Raw genomic sequence first — 20977 nt, 5'->3', positions numbered from 1 at the left:
GACTCAAGTTTCTACATCTTCAGTTCTGCACAAAAGCTGATATTCATCTGCATTGTCTTTAAAACTTGGTGGATCCAACTTGATATACATACATTCATAATACAACTTTGTACATATACATAGAAGCACAGTTATAGTTATGAATCTAGATATATAGAAATACACATATATAGTTCCATGTAGTACCATATTCTAATGTGTTCTAATATTTCTATCATTAACTTATTTGAAACACACCTTTAGTGTTAATCAGCTTTCAGTCATAATTCTGAAATGTATGAGATAATAATATTACATAAGAGAGTAGTTTATTTGAAGTCTTGGCTTTGGAAATTTTTGTCTCCATTTGATTGGCCCACAATCATTTGGACAGCAGGGTGTGGGGGAGGCTGTGTTGTGGTTTGGGTTACATGGTAGAAGAAATCTCTCATGTCCTGGTAACCAGGAAACAAACATTAAGAGGGAGGGATCATGGTCACGCCATCTTTAAGAACACCATCTTGATCTAGCGTCTTTCTATTGTACTGCATCTCTTAACGGTTCCTCCTGCTTCACACAGTACCAACTCTGGTGACCAAGCCTGAACTCCTGTCCTTTGGAAGATATCTCACTTTGTTTTTCTGCATAAATGCTTTCAATGTAATCTCATAAGCTACCTTTCTGTTTTCCACACCTTCACCTGTACTTGCTTTTCTGTTTGTTTGATAGCATCTCTGTCCTGACAATTGTGTAACTGATATTTCACTGTAGTTTTTACTTACCGTCTAATTTTTATATACTTATTAACCACTTGTATTTTATTTTGTAAATATGTCTATTCGTTTCCCTATTTCTGAGTGAGGTAGAATAATTTCATCATTGAATTCTAGAAGTTTTCTGTGATTTGATTATGAATTCCCTGATTATACATATGGTATAAAGGTGCTGCTATATGGGTAAAAATATCAATACAATAAACACTAAGAATTGATTAAAGTATTAATAATTAATACATTGTTATATAATAATTGACTATGTAAAATTAATATGCTATACAAATATAATTATGTCATTTATGGCTTGCCACATATCTGTGTTGGTAGTATGTTCGATGCACAAGTTTTAAACTTTCCTGAGGTCCATTTTTCTGTATATTCTTTTATGTTCACAGTTGATTCACCTTTTTTCCTGCTTGCCCATCTTTCCATCCATGAATCATACTAAGATTCCACTGTTATGAATCTTCATGTTCCTCTTGGTTTGCCTGTCTTGTCTTCCTTGTCTTCAGTGACTCGCTCATCACTGAGTCCCCTCCAGTGCATTTTGGGAAATCCCTTAGTAGCATTTTTCTCATGTTTTCTTATCAAAATGAATACTTTGGTTTGGAGAAGACTGTAGGTACAATCAGTCATTCCCGTCTCATCTCATCCTATCTATGGCACCTTGTCAAGTCCCTACAGCATAAATTGTTCTTTCTATTTCTCCTCCCTTTTTATTTCTTGAGAATAAATGTTATTTTCAAACAATGCTATTACACCCAGCTCATTTAAAGATTGGAATGATACTGTACTTGCTTAAGGATAGAGTGTCAACATGAATTGTTTGATTTCTGCAGGGAAGATTTGTATAGTCTCCTGATTTTTAAATTATTGTTTTTCTCAGTATGGACATTTTATTTTGGCTTGTGATACATTATTACTTGTTTTCTTGCTATAATTGTCCTACCCTTGGTCACTGGGAACCTTTTAAAATGGCTCTTATATTCTTTTGACATATTCAAGTATTTCAAGGTTTATTTATTTTTTTTTGCACTTTCTTATTTTCTAGTGCTATAAGGTATTCTAGGCTAACCTTGCATATTCCCTGCCTTAGTCCTAGAACTAACCATTTTTTCCCCTAGGGAGCTCCAGTTTCTTTTACAGAAAATTGGAAATAAAAGCCAAGATTTTGATGCCAGATTTTGAGATATTCTGATAGCTAATTGATGTCATTGTTTCTAGGTTCCCTTGGAAGTTAGAACATGGGAATAGTGAAGAGATATATTCTCACAGCAAACACACACACACACACACACACACACACACACACACACACAAATACACTTATATCTAAGATAGTTTTGTATGAAGCCATTTGTATTTTGGGGGGACTGGATTCCAAAGTAAATATTTATTTCAAAATAAATATTTCAAATGCATTCCCGAGTCCCTGGTTTTCTAGGTTACACTGGTCAGTATTTATTTGGTTTGGTTAATTTAGATGGTAGATTCCAAATTACTCTCAAGGTTGTTATATCTCAGGTTGGGACTAAACTCAGAGGTACTTTTCCTTCTAACTTCCCGGTGCTAAGATTTCAGGTTCATAGTAAGATGTACTCGTTTGTGAGCAGTTTTCTTTCTTCTCTCTCTCTCTCTCTCTCTCTCTCTCTCTCTCTCTCTCTCTCTCTCTCTCTCTCTTTCCCTCTTTCTCTCTCTCTCTTTCTTTCTTTCTTTCTTTCTTTCTTTCTTTCTTTCTTTCTTTCTTTCTTTCTTTCTTTCTTTTTTACACTCAAGATTTTATTCCCCTGCCCCATCCACCCTCCGACTGTTCCACCTCCCATAGCTCCTCCCCACCCCTTCTCCACTAGGATGTCCCCACCCCACACCCACCTGACCTCTAAATGCCCTGGAGCCTCCAGTCTCTTGAGGGTTAGGTGCATCTTCTCTGATTGAACCCAGACCCATCAGTCCTTTGCTGTATATGTGTTGGGGGCATCGTATCAGCTGGTGTATGCTGCCTGGTTGGAGGTCCAATGTTTGAGAAATCTTGGGGGTCCAGTTTAATTAAGACTCCTGGTCCTCCTACAGGGCTACCCTCCACCTCAGTCTCTTTCAGCCTTTCCCTAATAAAACCTTAGGGGTCAGCAACTTCTGTCCATTGGTTGGTTGGGTACAAATACCTGCATCTGACTCTTTCAGTTACTTATTGTATCTTCTGGAGTGTGGTCATAATAGGGTCCCTTTATGGGAGCTCTCCATAGTCTCAATAATAATGCCAGGCCTTGAGACCTCCCCTTGAGCTGGATCTCACTTTGTGCCTGTCTCCCGACTTTCTTTTCCTCAGGGTCCTCTCCATTTCTATCCTTGCAGTTCTTTCAGACAGGAACAATTATAGGTCAGAGTTTTGACTGTGGGATGGCAACCACCTCCCTCATTTGATGCCTTTCTACTGGAGGTGGGCTCTGTAAGTTCCCTTTCCCTACTGTCAGGCATTTCATCTAAGGTCCCTCTCCTTGAGTCCTGAGAGTCTTTCACTTCCCAGGTCTCTGGTGCATTCTGGAGGGTTCCCCCAACCTCCTACCTCCTGAGGTTGTCTGTTTCCATTCTTTCTGCTGACCCTCAGGCTTTCAGTCCTTTTCCCTCACCGAATACCAGAGCAGGTTCCCCTTTCCTCCCCACTCCCTCCCTCTCTCCCTCTCTCTCTCCCTCCCACCTACCCTCCCCACTTATGATTGCTTTCTTCTCCCTCCCAAGTGGTACTGAGGAGTCCTCACTTGGGAACTTCAGCTTGTTGATATTTTTGAGTTCTGTGGACTGTATCTTGGGTATTCTGTACTTTACTTTTCTTTTTTTCTTTCTTTTTCATTTGGCTAATATCCACTTGTTAGCGAGTATATACCATGCATATCCTTTTGAGTCTGAGATGTCTTACTCAGGATGACATTTTTTAGCTCTAGCCATTTGCCTGCAAAACTCAAGATATCCTTGTTCTTAATAGCTGAGTAGTATTCCATTGTGTAAATAAACCACATTTTCTGTATCTATTCTTCTGTCATGGGACATCTGGGTTTTATCCAGCTTCTGGTTATCACAAATAAGGCTGCTATGAACATAGTGGAACATGTGCCCCTGTGGCATGGGGGGCATCTTTTGGGTATATTCCTAAGAGTAATCTCCAGGTAGATCTATTTCCAATGTTCTGAGGAACTGCAGATTGATTTCCAGAGTGGTTGTACCGGTTTGGAATCCCAGCAACAATGGTCCCTCTTTCTCTACATCTTGCCCAATGTGTGCTGTCACCTGAGATTTTGATCTTAGCCATTCTGATTGGTATAAGGTGGAATCTCAGGGTCCTTTTAATTTGTATTTCTCTGATCACTAAGGACTTTGAACATTTGTTTGTATTTATATTAGCTAAAATAAGTTCATAAAAATGTGTCTAATTCTAATCCACTTCCATACAGAATATTCTAGAATTCCTCTCTGAAAACACTCACTCTAATAATAAAGGACTTGACTCCATCATTTATCAATATTTGCCTTATGTTATAAACTTTAAAATTTGTCTAATTTTTAACAGTTTGCTGAACTTGTATTAAGCATATTTTTATTTGTGTTAATATTCATTACATCTAATTTATCTAGAGCTTTAATTAAAAAGGGGGGGCTTTATAATTTTTCTATATGCAGCTCCTGTGCCTATTTGGTTGAGTTTCTATCTTTTTTACATTTTTTAATTGAAAATAGATTATTTTCTCATACAATTAATCCTGTTTATAATTTTCCCTCGCTCTAATTCTTCCAGTTCCTCACCATCTTCCTTCACACAATCTCCCCTCTGGATCCAGTCCCTTTCTGTCTCCCCACTAGAAAAGAACAGTAATCTAAGAGATACCAACTTGTGCTTGCTGTCTCTTTGAACTCATATGTGCCTTACTTCATCAATTAAGAGGACCTTGTTCTCATGATGTTCTCTATATTCTCTGGCTCATATAAACTTTATGACTGTGTAAGACACTGATCTATGGAATATCATCAGAAATCATTTTTTTTATAACTTATTTTTTAGACCAGTTCTATCCTAGGTCTGTGGGCTATCTAGTGTCTGTTTTTTGTTTACTCAAGCACTACCAAGTGTAGGTTCCATCTCATTGACTGGCCTTAAGTCAAATCAAACATTGTAATAGAAACAGAAGAAGCACTACCCAATTAATTCTATGAAGTCACAGTTATGCTGATACCAAAAATGCACAAAAACCCAACAAAGACAGAGAACTTCAGACCAATTTCCCTTATGAATATCGATGTAAAAATACCCAATAAAATTCTTGCAAACAGAATCCAAGAGCACATAAATTGAACATCCCCCATGATCAAGTGGGCTTAATCCTAAGGATGCAGTGATGGTTCAGTATAGAAATTCACCAATGTAACCCACTACATAAACAAAGAAAAAAACAACATGATCATTTCATTAGATGCTGAAAAACAATTGACAAAATTCAGCATCCCTTCATGTTCAAAGTCTTGGAAACATCAGAAATCCAAGGCCCATACCTAAACATAGTAAAAGCAATATACAATGAACCAATAGCCAACATCAAACTAAATGGAGAGAAACTTGAAACAATCCCACTAAAATCAAGGACTAGACAAGGCTGCCCACTCTCTCCCTATCTATTCAATATAGTACTTGAAGTTCTAGCTAGAGCAATTAGACAACAAAAGGAGATCAAAGGGATACAAATTAGAAAAGAAGAAGTCAAACTATCACTGTTTGCAGATGATATGATTGTGTACTTATGTGACCACAAAAATTCCAGCAGAGAACTCCTACAGCTGATAAACAACTTCAGCAAAGTGGCCTGATATAAAATTAACTAAAATCAGTAGCATTTCTATACTCATTATAAAAACTGGCTGAGAAAGAAATTAGGGAAATGACACCCTTCACAATAATCACAAACAATATAAAGTATCTTGATGTGACTATAACCAAACAAGTGAAAGATCTGTACAACAAGAACTTCAAATCTCTGAACAAAGAAATGGAAGAAGACCTCAAAAGATGGAAAGATCACATGTTCATGGGTTGGAAGGATTTACATAGTAAAAGCGGCCATCTTGCCAAAAGCAATCTACAGATTCAATACAATGTCCATCAAAATTCCAACTCAATTTTTCATAGAGTTAGAAAGAGAAATTCTCAATTTCATTTGGAATAACAAAAAAGCCCAGGATAACAAAAACTATTCTCAACAATAAAAGAACATCTGGGGGAACCACCACCCCTGACTCAAGCTATATTACAGAGCAATAGAGATAAAAACTGCATGGTATTGGTACAGAGACAGGCAGGTAGATCAATGGGATAGAATTGAAACCCAGAAATGAACCCACAGACCTATGGTCACTTGATCTTTGACAAAGAAGTTAAAACCATCCAGTGGAAAAATGACAGCATTTTCAACAAATGGTGCTGGTACAACTGGCAGTCAACATGTAGAAGAATGCAAATTGACCCATTCCTATCTCCTTGTACAAAGCTCAAGTTCACGTGGATCAAGGACCTCCACATAAAACCAGATACACTGAATCTAATAGAAGAGAAAGTAGGGAAAAGCCACACCAATGGCTTATGCTCTAAGATCAAGAATCAACAAATGGGACCTCACAAAATTGCAAAGCTTCTGTAATGCAAAAAACACTTATCAATAGGACAAAATGACCACTAAGAGATTGGGAAAAGATCTTTACCAATTGTACATCCTATAGAGGGCTAATATCAAATATGTACAAAGAACTCAAGAAGTTAGACTCCCGAGTACCAAATAACACTATTAAAAATGGGGAACAGAGCTAAGCAGATAATTCTCACCTGAGGAAACATGAATGGCAGAGAAGCACCTAAAGAAATGTTCAACATCCTTAGTCATCAGGGAAATGCAAATCGAAACAACCCTGAGATTCCACCTCGCACCGGTCAGAATGGCTAAAATCAAAACCTCAGGTGACAATAAATTCTGGTGAGGATGTAGAGAAAGAGGAACACTTCTCCATTGCTGGTAAGATTACAAGCTGGTACAATCATTCTGGAAATTAGTCTGTTAGATCCTCAGAAAATTAGATGTAGTACTCCCTGAGTGTGGCTGGACCCAGCTATACCACTCCTGGTCATATACCCAGACGATGCTCCAACATGTAATAAAGGCACATGCTCCACTATGTTCATAGCAGTCATATTTATAATAGCCAGAAGCTAGAAATAATACAAATGTTCCTCAATAGAGGAATGGGTACAGAAAATGTGGTACATCTACACAATGGAATATTATTCAGCTATTAAAAACAATGACTTCATGAAATTCTCAGGCAAATGGATGGAACTTGAAAATATCATCCTGAGGTAACCTAGTCACAAAAGAACACACATAGTATGCTCTCACTGATAAGTGGATCATAGCCCAAAAGCTTGCAATAGTCAAGATACAAGTCACAGGCCATATGAAACTCAAGAAGAAGGAAGACTAAAAGTGTGGATGCTTCAGTGCTTCTTAGAAGGATGAACAAAATACTCACAGGAGGAAATATGGAATCAAAGTCTGGAGCAGAGACTGAAGGAAAGGCCATCTAGAGACTGCTCCATCTGGGGAAACCATCCCATATACAGCCACTAAACCAGGATGCTATTGTGGATGCTGGGAAGGGAAGTACTTGCTGAAGGAAGCCTGATATGGCTGTCTTTTGAGAGGCTCTGCCAGAGCCTGACAAATACAGAGGCAGATGCTCGAAGCCAACCATTGGACTTAGTGTGGGGTCCTTGATGAAGGAGCTGAGGGGGTTTGCATCCCCATGGGGGGAGCAACAGTGTCAACTGGCCAGACCACCCGGAGCTTTCTGGGACTGGACCACCAACCAAAGGGTACACATGGAGGGACCCATATCTCTGACAATGTATGTGGCAGAGGGTGGCCTTGTTAGACATCAGTGGGAGGAGGTGCCCATGGTCCTGTAGTGGAGGTTGATACTCTAGTGTAGGGGAATGGCAGGACAGGAAAGCAAGAGTGGTTAGGAGGGTGGGAGAATACCCTCACAGAGGTGGGGAGGAGGAGATGGGATAGGGATTTTCCAGATGGGAGACATGGAGAGGGGATAACATTTGAAATGTAAATAAAGAAATTATCCAATAAAAAATCAGACATTGTTTGACTATTTCCACAAGTTCTATGCCACCATTACTCTACAGATTTATAGCACTGCTATTATTTATTTAGTAGCTAATATCTACTTATAAACAAATAAAAATCTTATTTATGTTTCTGGATCTGGGATAAATCCTTCAGGATTTTTTTTCTAGTTCTATCCATTTGCCAGCAAATTTTATGATGTCATTTTTAAAAATAGCTGAGTAATGTTCCATTACATAAATGTACATTTTATTTTTTATCCATTTTTGGGGGGTTGAGGGACATCTACATTGTTTCTAGTTTCTGTCTATTATGAACAAAGCTATAATAAATGTGGCTGAACAAGTGTCCTTGTGGTAGAATGCTACATCCTATGGGGATATAATGAAGAGTCTTAAAGTAGAGAGATTCCTAACTTTCTGAGAAACCACCATATTGATTTTCTTAGGGACTATACAAGTTTGCACTCCCACCAGCAATGGAAGAGTGTTCCCTTTGCTCCATATTCTCTTCAGCATGAACTGTCACTTGTATTATTGAGTTTAGTCATTCTGACAGATGAAAGATGAACACTTGAAGTCACTTTGATTTGCATTTTCCTGATGGCCAATGATGTTGAACGTTTAAGGGTTTCTCAGATGTTTGGCTTTCCTCTTTTGATAATATTCTCTGTTTAGATCTGAACCTCATTTTTAAATTACATATTTTTTTTGTCATCTCCTTTCTTGAGTTATTTAGATATTTTGGTTATTAGTCCACTATTGGATGTAGAGTTGATAAAAATATTTCCCATTCTATAGGCTGCCACTTTATCTGAATAATAGTGTTCTTTTCTTTAAAGAAGTTTTTTAGTTTCATGAGGTCCCATTTAGTAATTGTTGACTTTTGTACCTACACTATTGGTGTCCTGTTCAGGAAGTTGTCTCCTGTGCCAATTTATCAGGTTCAGTATAAATAGTTTTGTGTTGAGGTCTTTGATCCACCTGGACTTGAGTTCTGTACAGGGTGATAGTATGAATCTATTTGCATTCTTCTACATGTAGATATTCTGTTAGACCAGCAACAGTTGTTGAAGATGCTCTCTCTTTTTTTCTAGTATGTATTTCTGGTTTCTTTATAAAAAAAAAATCAGGTGCTCTTGAGTGTGTGGATTTATATCTAGGTTTTCACTTTGAATCCATTGATCATCCTGTCTGTTTTTAATGTCAATGCAATGTTGTTTTATTATTATAGATCTGAAGCAAAACTTGAAATCAGGTATGGTGGAACATCCGGCATTTCTTGTATAGCTCAGGGTTGTTTTATCTATCCTGGGTTTTTTATTTTTCAATATGAAGTTGAGAATTGTTTTTTCCATTTTTATGGACAGTTATGTTGGAATTTTGATGGGAATTTTATTGAATCTGTAGAGTGCTCTTGGTAGGAAGGCCATTTATTTTTAACTGTGTTTATCCTACTGATCCATGAGCACAGGAGGTCTTTCCATTTTCTCATATGCTCTTTCTTCTAATACTTGAGATTTATTATACATGTCTTTCAGTTGCTTGGTTAGAGTTACCCCCATGCTAGTTTATCTTATCTGAGGTTATTGTGAAAAGTACTGTTTGCATGATTTCTTTCTGTCCATTTGTCATTTGTTCACAGGAGGGCTACTGATTTGTTGTTGTTGTTGTTAATCTTATATCCAGCCACTCTCTGAAAGAGTTCATCAGCTGTAGGAGTTCCCTGGTGGAGTCTTTAGGGTCACTTATGTATCATATCACATCATATCATATCATATGATGTCATATCACATCATATGCAAATAACAATACTTAGACTTTATCCCTTTCAATTTGTATCTTCTTGATTTCCTTCAGTTATCATATATTGCTCTAGATAAAATTTCAAGTGAATAGGTATGGAGAGGGTGGACACATTTTCCTTGTTCCCGAATTTTAGTGAAATTGTTTTGAGTTTCTACCTGTTTAATTTGATTTTGGCTATAGGCCTGATGTAAATTGTTTATGTTATGTTTATGTATATCCCTTATATCTCTAATCTTTCCAGGAATTTTACCATGAAAGAAGGTTGGATTTTGTCAAAAACCTTTTCTGCATCTAAGGAGATGATCATGTGGTTTTTCTTTCACTTTGTTAATATTGAGAATTATGTGTATTGATTTTTATATATTGAACCATCCATGTACCTCTGGGAGAGAGCCTACTTGATCATGGTGGATGACCTTTTTTGATGTGTTTTCACATTCAGTTTGCAAGTATTTTATTTAGTATTTTTGCATCTATGCTCATAAGGGAAATTGATCTGAAATTCTCTTTCTTTGTTGAGTCTTTATTTGGTTTAAATATCAGGGTGGCTGTGGCCTCATAAAATGAATTGTGCAAAATTTCTTCTGTTTTGTGGAATAATTTGAAAAGTATTGACATTAGTTCTTATTTGAAAGTCTTGTAGAATTTTGTGCTAAAACCATCTTGCCCTGGGCTTTTCCTGGTTAGGAAACTTTTAATGATGCCTTCTATTTTGCTAGGCATTATAGGTTTATTTAAATTGTTTAACTGATGTTGGTTTCACTTTGGTAATTGATATCTATTATGAAAATTATTCATTTCCTTTAGATTTTTTCCAATTTTGTACAGTACAGGTTTACTTTTTTTCAAATTTAATTTAATTTTTTTATTTATTCACTTTACATCCTGTTAACTGACCCCCTCTTGTTCACTCCCTCCCACAATCTTTCCCTCCCTCCCTTTCTCCTCTGAGTGGGTGGGCCCTCCTCTCTATACAGGTTCTTAAAGTACAGGTTTTCAAAGTATGTCCTTGCAATCGATCCTCTGGGTTTCCTTGGTGTCTTATTGTTTGGCCCACTTGATTGTTTCTAAATTTTTTAATTTGAAAATTCACTCTAAGCCTTTTTACTTATTTTGAATAACTTTCTCAAGGAGTCAATTCTTTATTTCATTGATTTTTTGTGTGTTGTTTTCTTTGTTTCTATTTTATTGATTTCACCCCAAGTTTGATTATTTCTTGCCATCATCTCCTTTTGTATATGCTTACTTCTTTTTGTTCTATATCTTTCGGGTATGCTTTTAAGTTGCTAGAATGAGATCTTCCCACTTTTTATGCAGGCAGTTAGTACTGTGCTGTGAGCACCTAACATGTCTTTAAGTGTGTCCTGTAAGTTTGGATATACAGTGTATTTATTTTCATTGAATTCTAAAACACCTTGAATTTTTTTCTTTCTGTTTTTCTTGACCTATTCTTTGCCCATTCAGTAAAGACTTGTTCAGATTCCAAGAGTTTGTAAGCTTTCTGTTGTTGATATCTAGCTTTAGTCTGTGGTTTTCTGATGGGATGCAGGGAGTTATTTCATTTCTCTTGCATCTGGTGAGACTTGCTTTGTGTCCGAGTATGTGGTCAGTTTTGGAGAAAGTTCCATGAGGATTATGGATTTTCCTGTGTTTTCATTGGTGTCTTTAATCTTTTTAGATTGGAGCTTCCCTTCTAGCATCTTCTGTAGGACTGGATTTGTAGATGTATATTGTTTAAATTTTATTTCATTATGAAGTATCTTATTTTCTCCATCTATTGAGAATTTGCTAGGTATAGTGTTTTAGGCTGGCATCTATGGTTTCTTAGAGTCTGCTGCACATCTGTCTAGGCTCTTCTAGGATCTAGATTCTCCATTGCAAATTCATGTGTATTTCTAATAGATGACTGTATATGTTACTTGGACTTTTCCCTTCAAGCTTTTAAATTTGTTCTATACACTTAGTGTTTTTATTACTATTATGTGGAGAGGGGACTATCTTTTCTGGTCTCTTCTACTTGGTATTCTGCATGCTTCTTGTTACTTTATATACATGCCCTTATTTTGGGATATGAAAACGTTCTTCAATAATTTTGTTGCTAATATTTTCTGAGCCTTTGAAGTAGGATGCTTCTCCCCCCACCCCATTTCTATTACCCTTATGTTTGGTCTATTCACAGTGTCCTAAATTTCCTGGATTTGGGGTGGGTCAGGAATTTTTTAGGTTTAACATTTTTTGACTCATCTATGCATTTTTTAAAAAAATATCATATCTTCAGTGCCTGAGATTCTCCCTTCCCTCTCTTGTGTTCTCTTGGTGAACCTTGTCTCTGTTGTTTCTGTTTGGAATCCTAAATTTTTCATTACAAGGTGTCCCTCAGTTTTTGTTTGCCTTATTGCTTGTATTTCCACTGTCAAGCCTTGAATAGCAAACAGCTTTATTCATTCCTTCAACTACTTGTGTTTTCTTGGCTTTCTTTAATGGACTTATTAATTTCCTCCTCTTGTTTGAATTTCCCTGTATTTCTTAAAGAGACTAATTCAGTTTTTCTCTAAGGACTTCTATCATCTTCATATAGTCACTTTTAAGATCTTTTTTTTTTTTCTTGTGTTTAGCCATGCTGGAATACTCAGGACCTGATATGGTAGAATAGCTGAGCTCTAATGGAAACACAGATAGTGCCCTGCCATTATTGATTGTGTTTTTATTCTGGCATGTAGGCATCTAGGTTTTGGATGATTATAGGTCTAGGCATGATTTCTGAGTTTGTCTTTACTGGGTGGGTGTTTAGCTCCCTGTTTTCTGTTTCTTTGTATTTTCAGAGTATGATAGCTGTGTGTTCCCTGTCTTCTTGGCCTACTCAACTGATGTCTTCATTAGAAATGCCTACTTGTGCTCAGGGCTGAGATATTGGGATGAGTTGGGAGAAGGTCTTTCAGATCTGTTGGGGATGGGATCAAAGAGTAGAGACCACAGGAGGTTTCCTTCTACAGAACTGACGATGAGACTGGGAGGATTGGATCTCAGGAACAGTAGGAGAGGTGTGGGTCTGCCTTCAGCCTACTTGTTGCCCTGGGAAGTGAAGCCCTTAGTTTAGCAGGGGGGGGGGGTGTACTAAATTTAGTACAGAATTGGGGTCTGGGATCAGAACACAGGGAAAGCTGTCCCAGGTTTTGTGCTGCAGAGCTGGGAGTGAGCCTGGGGGATAGGATCTAGGGGAACAGAGACAGAAGAGCAGGCCTGTGGGCTGCCTTCCTGGTTTTCTGGCAGGCATTGTCTGTGGGTTAGCAGCAGCGGTTTCCTGTTGGAAATGGGAAATGGGATAAAGCAACTGAGTTCATCAGGGGGTAAAGTGGGGATACCCTGTGGGATCCACAGCTGTGGGAATTGGAGAGGAGAGGCTGAAGCTAGTGCTCTGTTGCAGCACTCGGGATGCTGGGTGATTGGATCTGGAGGAAAGGAGAGAGAAGATGAGTTTCTTGGCAGCCTACCTGGTTTTCTATATCTTAAGTGTTTGTTTCTTTGCTAAAACAGAACGTGGTACATTTCCAAGTTTTCTGTTCTTTTTTTGCCTGTATCTAGGAAAAATATTTATATTAATTTTGTCTTATAATCTTGTTATATTGTTTATTTAGGAGATTTTTTATTTTAATCATGTTATCTAACATGTGATTTTTTTCCTTCTTGATTTATATCATTATCATTTTTTGCTTATCTTATTGCACTAGCTAAGATCTCAAGTTACAAGAGTACTGCTAAGAGTATTAAGAAAGGGTTTCTTCCAAATCTCTTCAGAAGAAAGTATTCATTTTTCTCGTATTTGGTGAGATGTCAGCTACTGGTTTATTTATAAGTTGAGAAAGATTTACTTTACAACTTGTTAGGAATACAGAGTTACAAGACAGGGTTCTGTCAAAAGACTAATTTGATTTGACTATATCATTTTCTTCTTAATATATAGATATATTAGTACCTCTTCTACTTCTATGTTCTGAGAAATAGTGGAGAGTTGGCTAATCTCTAACTAATATAAAGGTTTGGTGAAGTTTATCAAAATCCCCAAGCCAAGCATTTTCTTTTCTAAAAAGTTATCAATGACAAGTTGGTAATTTATTTAATGTATTTATTACCTGAAGTGCTATTCTGGCTATTTTTGCTTTTGTGTTTTGGTCAACTATGTGTTTACAGCAATTGATTAATTTCATGTTTTCATCAAATTATTTACCATAGTGCTTTCTTATCATAACATATGTAGGGTCAATAGTGATGGCCCCTCACTTGCTTTTTATATTGGCAATTTATGTCTTGGTTAAGCCTTTTCTCTTTTGTCTGGCTCACCCCTATTTATTTCATTGATCTTTTGAAAGCACCAACATTAGATTTCATTGATCATCTTTCCCACTGTTCTGCTTTAAATTTTATAGACTTCTGTTTCAATTTTAATAATCTCTTTCCCTGCTTTCTTTAGCTTCTTAGAGTGGAAACAGATTACTGATTTTAGATCTATTTATACCATGTGCATTCAGTGTCATAAAATCTGCTCTAAGTATTGCTTTTACTTCATACCTCAAATTTTGGAAAGTTCTATTTTATTTATTTGCTTTTTTTTTATTTCATTAGATATTTTCTCTATTTATATTTCAAATGATATCCCATTTCCCAGTGGGAACGTTCTATTTTAAAAGTCATTTGCATTAAAATACTTAAAGTTTACTCTTTTGCTGTCTCAAAGCGTGCTCTTGAGTTTCCAAATATTAGGGAATTTTTTGTATGTGCTTATATCTGTTGTGTTCTGACACCACACTCTGATTTCTACGATATATGCAGTGAGATGTTCATAGCCTACTGTGGACTTACTTGGCAAGTGCCAGTGAGCTTCAGAATGACTCTGTCTAGGACTGATGCAGTGATCTGTAAGTGCCAGTTAGAATAATTGACTGATAACCCAGTTCTTGTCAACTGTATCTTTATTGATCTTCTGCTTGCTTGCTCTACCAGTAACTCCACAGGGGGTACTGTTGAAATCTTCACCATAATCCTTTAGCTGTCTGCCACTCTTTGTTGCTCTAGCTGTCTCCATCCTATCCATTTTGACATTTTTTTTGTGTGTGGATTTTTGTGTTTTGGGGGTTTAATATATTTAATATACACATCATGTCTCCACTCACTTTCTCCTAGCAGCATTTCCTCATCTCTAAATTTCTTGTTGTAAAGTCTCCACTTGGAATTAACACAGCTATTCATGCTGCAAGCAATCTCACCACGTGGACACTCTTGAAGCTGAATAGAAAGCTCATATTGCCAGCCATTGGCTGCACAGGGATCCGACCCAAATCATGCAACCCTGAGCCTCGCTTTTCTTTGCCTTTTATGGACAAACAAAACAAAACAAAACACAAAAACAAGCAAACAAACAATAAAATGAAAAATGCATCCTGACTGACACACTTCAGTTTGCAAGGACAGTTAGTGAAAGAAGCCAAAAACAAAGTACTAATACATTAAGGGAGCTTGTATGGTCACGGGCATCTCTTTCTGAAGGTTAGGGAAGTTTTCTTCTATAACTTTGTTGAAGATATTTACTGGCTCATTACCTTGGGAGTCTTCACTCTCTTCTATACCTATTATCCTTAGGTTTGGTCTTCTCATTGTGTCCTGGATTTCCTGGGTTAGGAGCTTTTTGCCTTTTGCATTTTCTTTGACTGTTGTGTCAATGTTTTCCATGGTGTCTTCTGTCCCTGAGATTCTCACTTTTATCTCTTGCATTCTGTTGGTGATGCTTGCATCTGTAACTCCTGATTTATTTCCTAGGTTTTGTATCTCCAGGGTTGTCTCTCTTTCTGATTTCTTTATTGTTTCTATTTCCATTTTTAGATTCTGGATGGTTTTGCTCATTTCCTTCACCTGTTTGTGTTTTCCTGTAGTCCTTTAAGGGATTTTTGTGTTTCCTCGTGAAGGGCTTCTAGCTGTTTACTTGTGTTCTCCTGTATTTCTTTGAGGGTGCTATTTATGTCTTTCTTAAAATCCTGTATCATCATCATGAGAAGTGATTTTAGATCTGAATCTTGCTTTTCCTGTGTGATGGTGTGTCCAGGACTTGCTATTATGGGAGTATTGGGTTCTGATGATGCCAAGTATCCTTGGTTTGTGTTGCTTATATTCTTATGCTTGCCTAGCACCATCTGGTTATCTCTGATGCTACCTGCCCTTGCTAAATCTGTCTGGAGCCTGTCCTTCCTGTGATCCTGGTTGTGTCAGAACTCCTCAGAGTCAAGCTGTCTCTGTGATTCTGTGATTCTTGGATCCTGTGATCCTGGGCTTGTTAGAGCACCTGGGAGTGGAGCTTCCTCTGGATGTTTTGGAACCGGCTGCAGAGTTTGTGCCCAAGATCTCCTCAGGGCCAAAATAGTCTCTCTTGACTGTCGGTTGTCTCTTTACTTTTCTTAGTTGTTGCTTTTGCTGTGTAGTTCTTTGCTATTTATCAAAGACATCATTCTTCCTCTGTGTGTCTTTCTGGCATCTTTGTCAAAGAAAAAGTGTGGTCATATGTGGTCATGGGTGCTATAAGTCCAGCATTTAGGAGTTAGATTCAAGAGATAGAGTTCAAAACCAGCTTGGGTATATAGAAATTCTTTGTCTCCAACAAGAAAACAAGCAATGAAAGAAAAGGCAATCAACTGTGAGTGCATAGATGTATTTTTAAATTTTCTGGTAGAGCCCTGTTCTGAGTGCTGTTGCTGGTGAGAGATGAGGCAAGCTCTATAAAGAACTGTATTTAGTGAGGGGTGGAACTAGTTATGGTAATATGGAGTCTATGGGTGGCATAATGGTCTTCAGGTCTCTGTCTGACTTCCTTCTCCGAAACTGTACTGCCTGCATTTGATTTGATTTGGTTTTTATGAATCCCAGGTATAAGGCAGCTTTGGTCAAAAACCAGACATCAAGCTGGGACGAACAAAGGATTGCGATCTGCTCTGTCCCTGACTGATGGAAGAACAACATTATTAACAAGGTACCTCTTTGCCTGTAGCCAGGGTAGGCTGATTTTGATTCTAACAATTACTTTATGTCTGTGGGGATATGCTGGTTTGATGCAAGACTGCCCAGATCCTTGCCAGCACCTTCTCTTTTCTGGTCTGTCTTATAGGGCAGCTCATCACTGCATGGCATTGCCTAGGCTCCAAGGATACCCATAGAGATGCAGCATAGGCAGAAGGGAGAACTACGGAGTTTCTTTCCTCTCCCACTTTCTCAGATATCAATCAAGTTTTATGTGTTGCAGTAGTTGCCATAGACCTCTCCAGCTCTTGTTTCCTCTGTGCATATAGCCAGCTATTCCAACATGCCTTCTTTCCTTTGTTTATGCAGTTTTTGCAAAATAGCAGTGTGTGGGTAAGCATAGGTACAGCTGCATGTGCACACGTGTGTTCGAGAATGTATGTGTGAATGACAGAGATGGATACTAGATGTCTTCTTTCATTGATCTCTCTATATTGCTGTAGGCTCTCTGAACACAAGTGTTATTTATCTGACTAGTCTAACTAGTCAACTTGTTGCAGAGATTTCTGCCTCTGCCTTCTGGGTACAAGTTGCAGGTTGACCTCCATGGCCTCCAGATAATTTGTGTGACTCTTGGAGACTCTGCTCTGTAAGCATGCATAGCAAGTGCTTTTCCCTGCTGAGCTATTTCCCCGGCCTGCTTCTATTGTAGTCTCTGTCCACCTTATGCTATCTTGCTCTCACATAGAAAACCACTTTTTCATATTAATTCTTTCTGGTTTAAAAAGTGAAAATGGTTAATGTTTACCTAGTTTAAATAGTTAGATGGTTAATTTTTATCAATATTAATATATTGATCCAAACAGGTAAATATATATGAATATATGTTCATATATATTTAAACATATTTATGGATATAATTCTATTAGTTTTCCACACAAGGGTTTAAAATAGTATATAAGTACTTCTACTTATATCTTTTTTTTAATTAAAAATTATCTTTTAGAGCAATCTGGGTGTTACATAAAACTCTAGGTAAAAAGTACAAGCAATTCTGTCAGTAGCCTTGCTCTCAAGACATATATAGTTTCTCCTACTACTAAAATTTGTGTGAAACATTTGATAAAACCTAACAAATGATACATTACTATCCATAGTTCATGTTTTAAGTTACCATCCATGGAGTTGTTGTGCATTTTATGTGGATGGACCGATATCTAGTGAGAATTAGACATCACTGTAGGATCAGCAAAAGATTCAAAGCCCTAACTGTACTCTGTGCTCTATCTGTGTTTTTCCCCTCGTCTCTCCTCTCTGAACTCCTAACCATCTCTGATCTCTTTATTGTCACTATAATTTTACCTCTGCAGAGTTCCATTTGGATGGAAGCCTTTGCAGATTGACTTCTTCCACATAGCAATATGCGTTTGTCTCCTCTGTATATTTTGTGGCTTGATAGCTCATTTCTTTTATTGCTGGAGAATATTCCATCATATGGCTTGATCAGAGTTCATATGTTCATATAGAGAAGGGAATCTTGTATCCTTTCATGCTTCAGAAATTGTGAGTAAAGCTGTTGTAAACATTTATGTTCCTGCTTTCATATGGACATTTTGGCTTGTTTGAGTAAGTATAAGGAAGTGCAGTTACCAAGTCACATGATCAGGGAAACCGACAATTAAGTTCTCTAGTAATGATGTGCCATGATATAAAACTCCTAGCAATGAGTAGAAGTTCCTACCATTCCATATGCTTCTAGTATTTTTGGATGTTAGTTGTCTTAATGATTGAAAACAAATATTGTGCTGATGATTTTTTCTCTGTTTTGGTGGTAAGAAGAATCCACCAGTGACTGTTGTAACCGTGTGTGAGCACACTTGTCCAACTATCACTATTAATATTTTACAACAAGCTCACACATCCTAGGTTGGCCTTAAATTCTCTATGTACATGAGAACCTTGAACTTCTGGTCCTCCTGCCACTATCACTCAAAGGCTTATAGATGTGTACCACCATGCCTAGTTTATTTGGTGCTAGGTGCTGAGAATTCAACCCAGAGCTTCAAGCATACAAGGCAAGCATCCTACCAACTGAGCTACAATGTATCCCCTCCTCACCTATTCTTCTGAGAAAGAAAAACAAAGTTTCTTTAGTTTGTTTGTTCTTGGTCATTCTTAGTTTTTTTTGTTTCTTAATCTTGGTAAAGCCAGAAATCAAGGACTATGTGAATATGTGCATAGGTGCATACACAGTGTCAACAAAAGCATTCAAAGCAGTGCTAGATCTTTTAATACTGCATTGTTTACTATGGTAACATGTAACTCATAGAAGAGAAACAAGACTGTCATTGTCAATTTAGAAAATGTTTACTAGATAACAGTACAGGAGCTACACAGTACGGTGTCCACAGCCATCAGGCTCAGTTCTAGCTCATATGACACATGGTTCATTTTGGGAGTCAATTATATAAATATTCTCATACATTCACGACACAAGAACACCACCACAAAGCATCCCTTACACACCAATACCATGCTACGAGGCTTACGGACAGAGAGATATGGCCAGTGCAGTGAATTTCTTATGATGTAATAATAAGGAAAACTGGTAAAGACATAGTCATAAGAAGCTTCTGTGGCCTAAGCAATGTCATTCATTGTCTTGTCACAGAGCAGACATTGTTCATGACTATGCCACAGGCAGTTAGTTTTCGACAGGAGACTGGTGACATGCCAAGAGATCCGGCCATAAATGACAAGGAGCTTAATTAGCTCCCAGGCAAGTTTTAAAGATCATACTAGAGATTAGTTTCCTAAAGCCCACTGTAGACAAAACTCCAAGGATCGTCATTTGCTGCCTAACCAAAGCCAATTTTCACATTCTGACCTGTGCCCCTCCCCCCTCCCTCTGCAAACTTGTCTTATGTTATCCCTGAAAACAGGGTGCATCCTACTTACACCAGGCCACTCACTGTTCCCTACTTTCAGACTGTAAAATGCTGTCCTGGTCTCTACCTGTCAAAATCTTGCCTACTCTTCTACTTCAAGTAAATGGTCTAGAGGTAAGGGTTCAGGGATCTTTCTGAGCTCATATTCCTGCTTTCCTTGGTCTTTATTTTACTAGAAGTTACTTATGTGCATAAGTCATATACTTGTATAGTCATCATTAATGGGCTGGCCATTTCCTTAAGTCTTTGACCACAAGTATTCAGCATAGGGCGTTTATCACTGCATAACTTCAATAATTCAATGTTATTCATTGAAGTGCTAAAAGAATTAGCTCTGGGAATGTGGACTAGAGCCTGGAATTGGTAGGTCAGAAGATCCAGTTCCTAGGGAAGGATAACTCTCCTTCCAACCAGAGACCCAGACATGTCATAGTGGCAAAACCCATCCTTTGTCCTATATAAAAAGGGAATTTGCTGCTAGAATATTGATACTACTTCTTATCATGAGTCTCTATGAAAGTCATTTAAAACACACAGGAAATGTCCCATACCCTGAGCTACAATTCAGTGGCAACTGTTTTCATGTTCCGGCCATTAGGAGTCTAGAGATTCTTACTCAGAGGCAACTTAGAACTTTAAGGGAAAAGACTAGTGAGAAATCTTGGAGATTTCTGAGGGAAGGAGGGATGGTATATGTGGAATCATCATTTGGAGATAGCAAAAACAGATATCTACTCATGTGCCTGCCGCGTAACTATGTGCTGCTGAAACCATTTCTGTAGCACCTAAAATTTAAGCTAGAATTAATCATTAAGCTAGTCTGTTACTAGGGAAGTACTAAAAACTTGTACTTGTATTATTAATACCTTGAGTACAAAGTTAGGCTTTCAAGGTTCTGAGCCAAGTGATGGCTTGCAGAAAAGTCCCCCTAAAGAGGTGGGCATCTGCATTGGACATGATGGCTCACAGGGAGACAAAGATGTGAGAAAGAAAGCAATAAGGCCAATGATTTGGGAACACTTCCGTGACCTTGGCTCTTCAGTGTTGGAATGTTGACAAAAGCGTGACTCTTAGCCTGTGTTTCAGATGATCCCCACACTCCTTGTGATCACTAACAAGTGATCTGACTTATTACAACCCCTGTAGAGCTAGCCCTGCCTTTCCAGTATAAGGTCTCCTTCAGCCCTGGAGATATCAAGGCAGAAGTGCAGATGAGCTATTTGATCCATAAACTGGAGGATTCTTACAGCATGAACTTCAAGACTGGAAGAGTTGAAATGGGGAAGAACTTAAAGAGT

At 37.8% G+C, this 20977-nt stretch overlaps 1 non-coding gene across 1 annotated transcript; it reads right to left on the bottom strand.

Annotated features, from left to right (window-relative positions):
* Positions 1-16628: 16628 nt before the first annotated feature.
* LOC116071775 lies at positions 16629-16770 on the bottom strand. Its single transcript, XR_004111142.1, has one exon. It is a non-coding gene; the product is annotated as a small nucleolar RNA SNORA48 (small nucleolar RNA).
* Between the last annotated feature and the right edge of the window lie 4207 nt (positions 16771-20977).

This window comes from Mastomys coucha, unplaced genomic scaffold (assembly GCF_008632895.1).
Source record: "Mastomys coucha isolate ucsf_1 unplaced genomic scaffold, UCSF_Mcou_1 pScaffold22, whole genome shotgun sequence".
NCBI classification, from domain to species: Eukaryota; Metazoa; Chordata; class Mammalia; order Rodentia; family Muridae; genus Mastomys; species Mastomys coucha.
The sequence above is the reverse complement of the archived record's forward strand: the minus strand, read 5'-3'. Positions and strand labels throughout refer to the sequence as shown.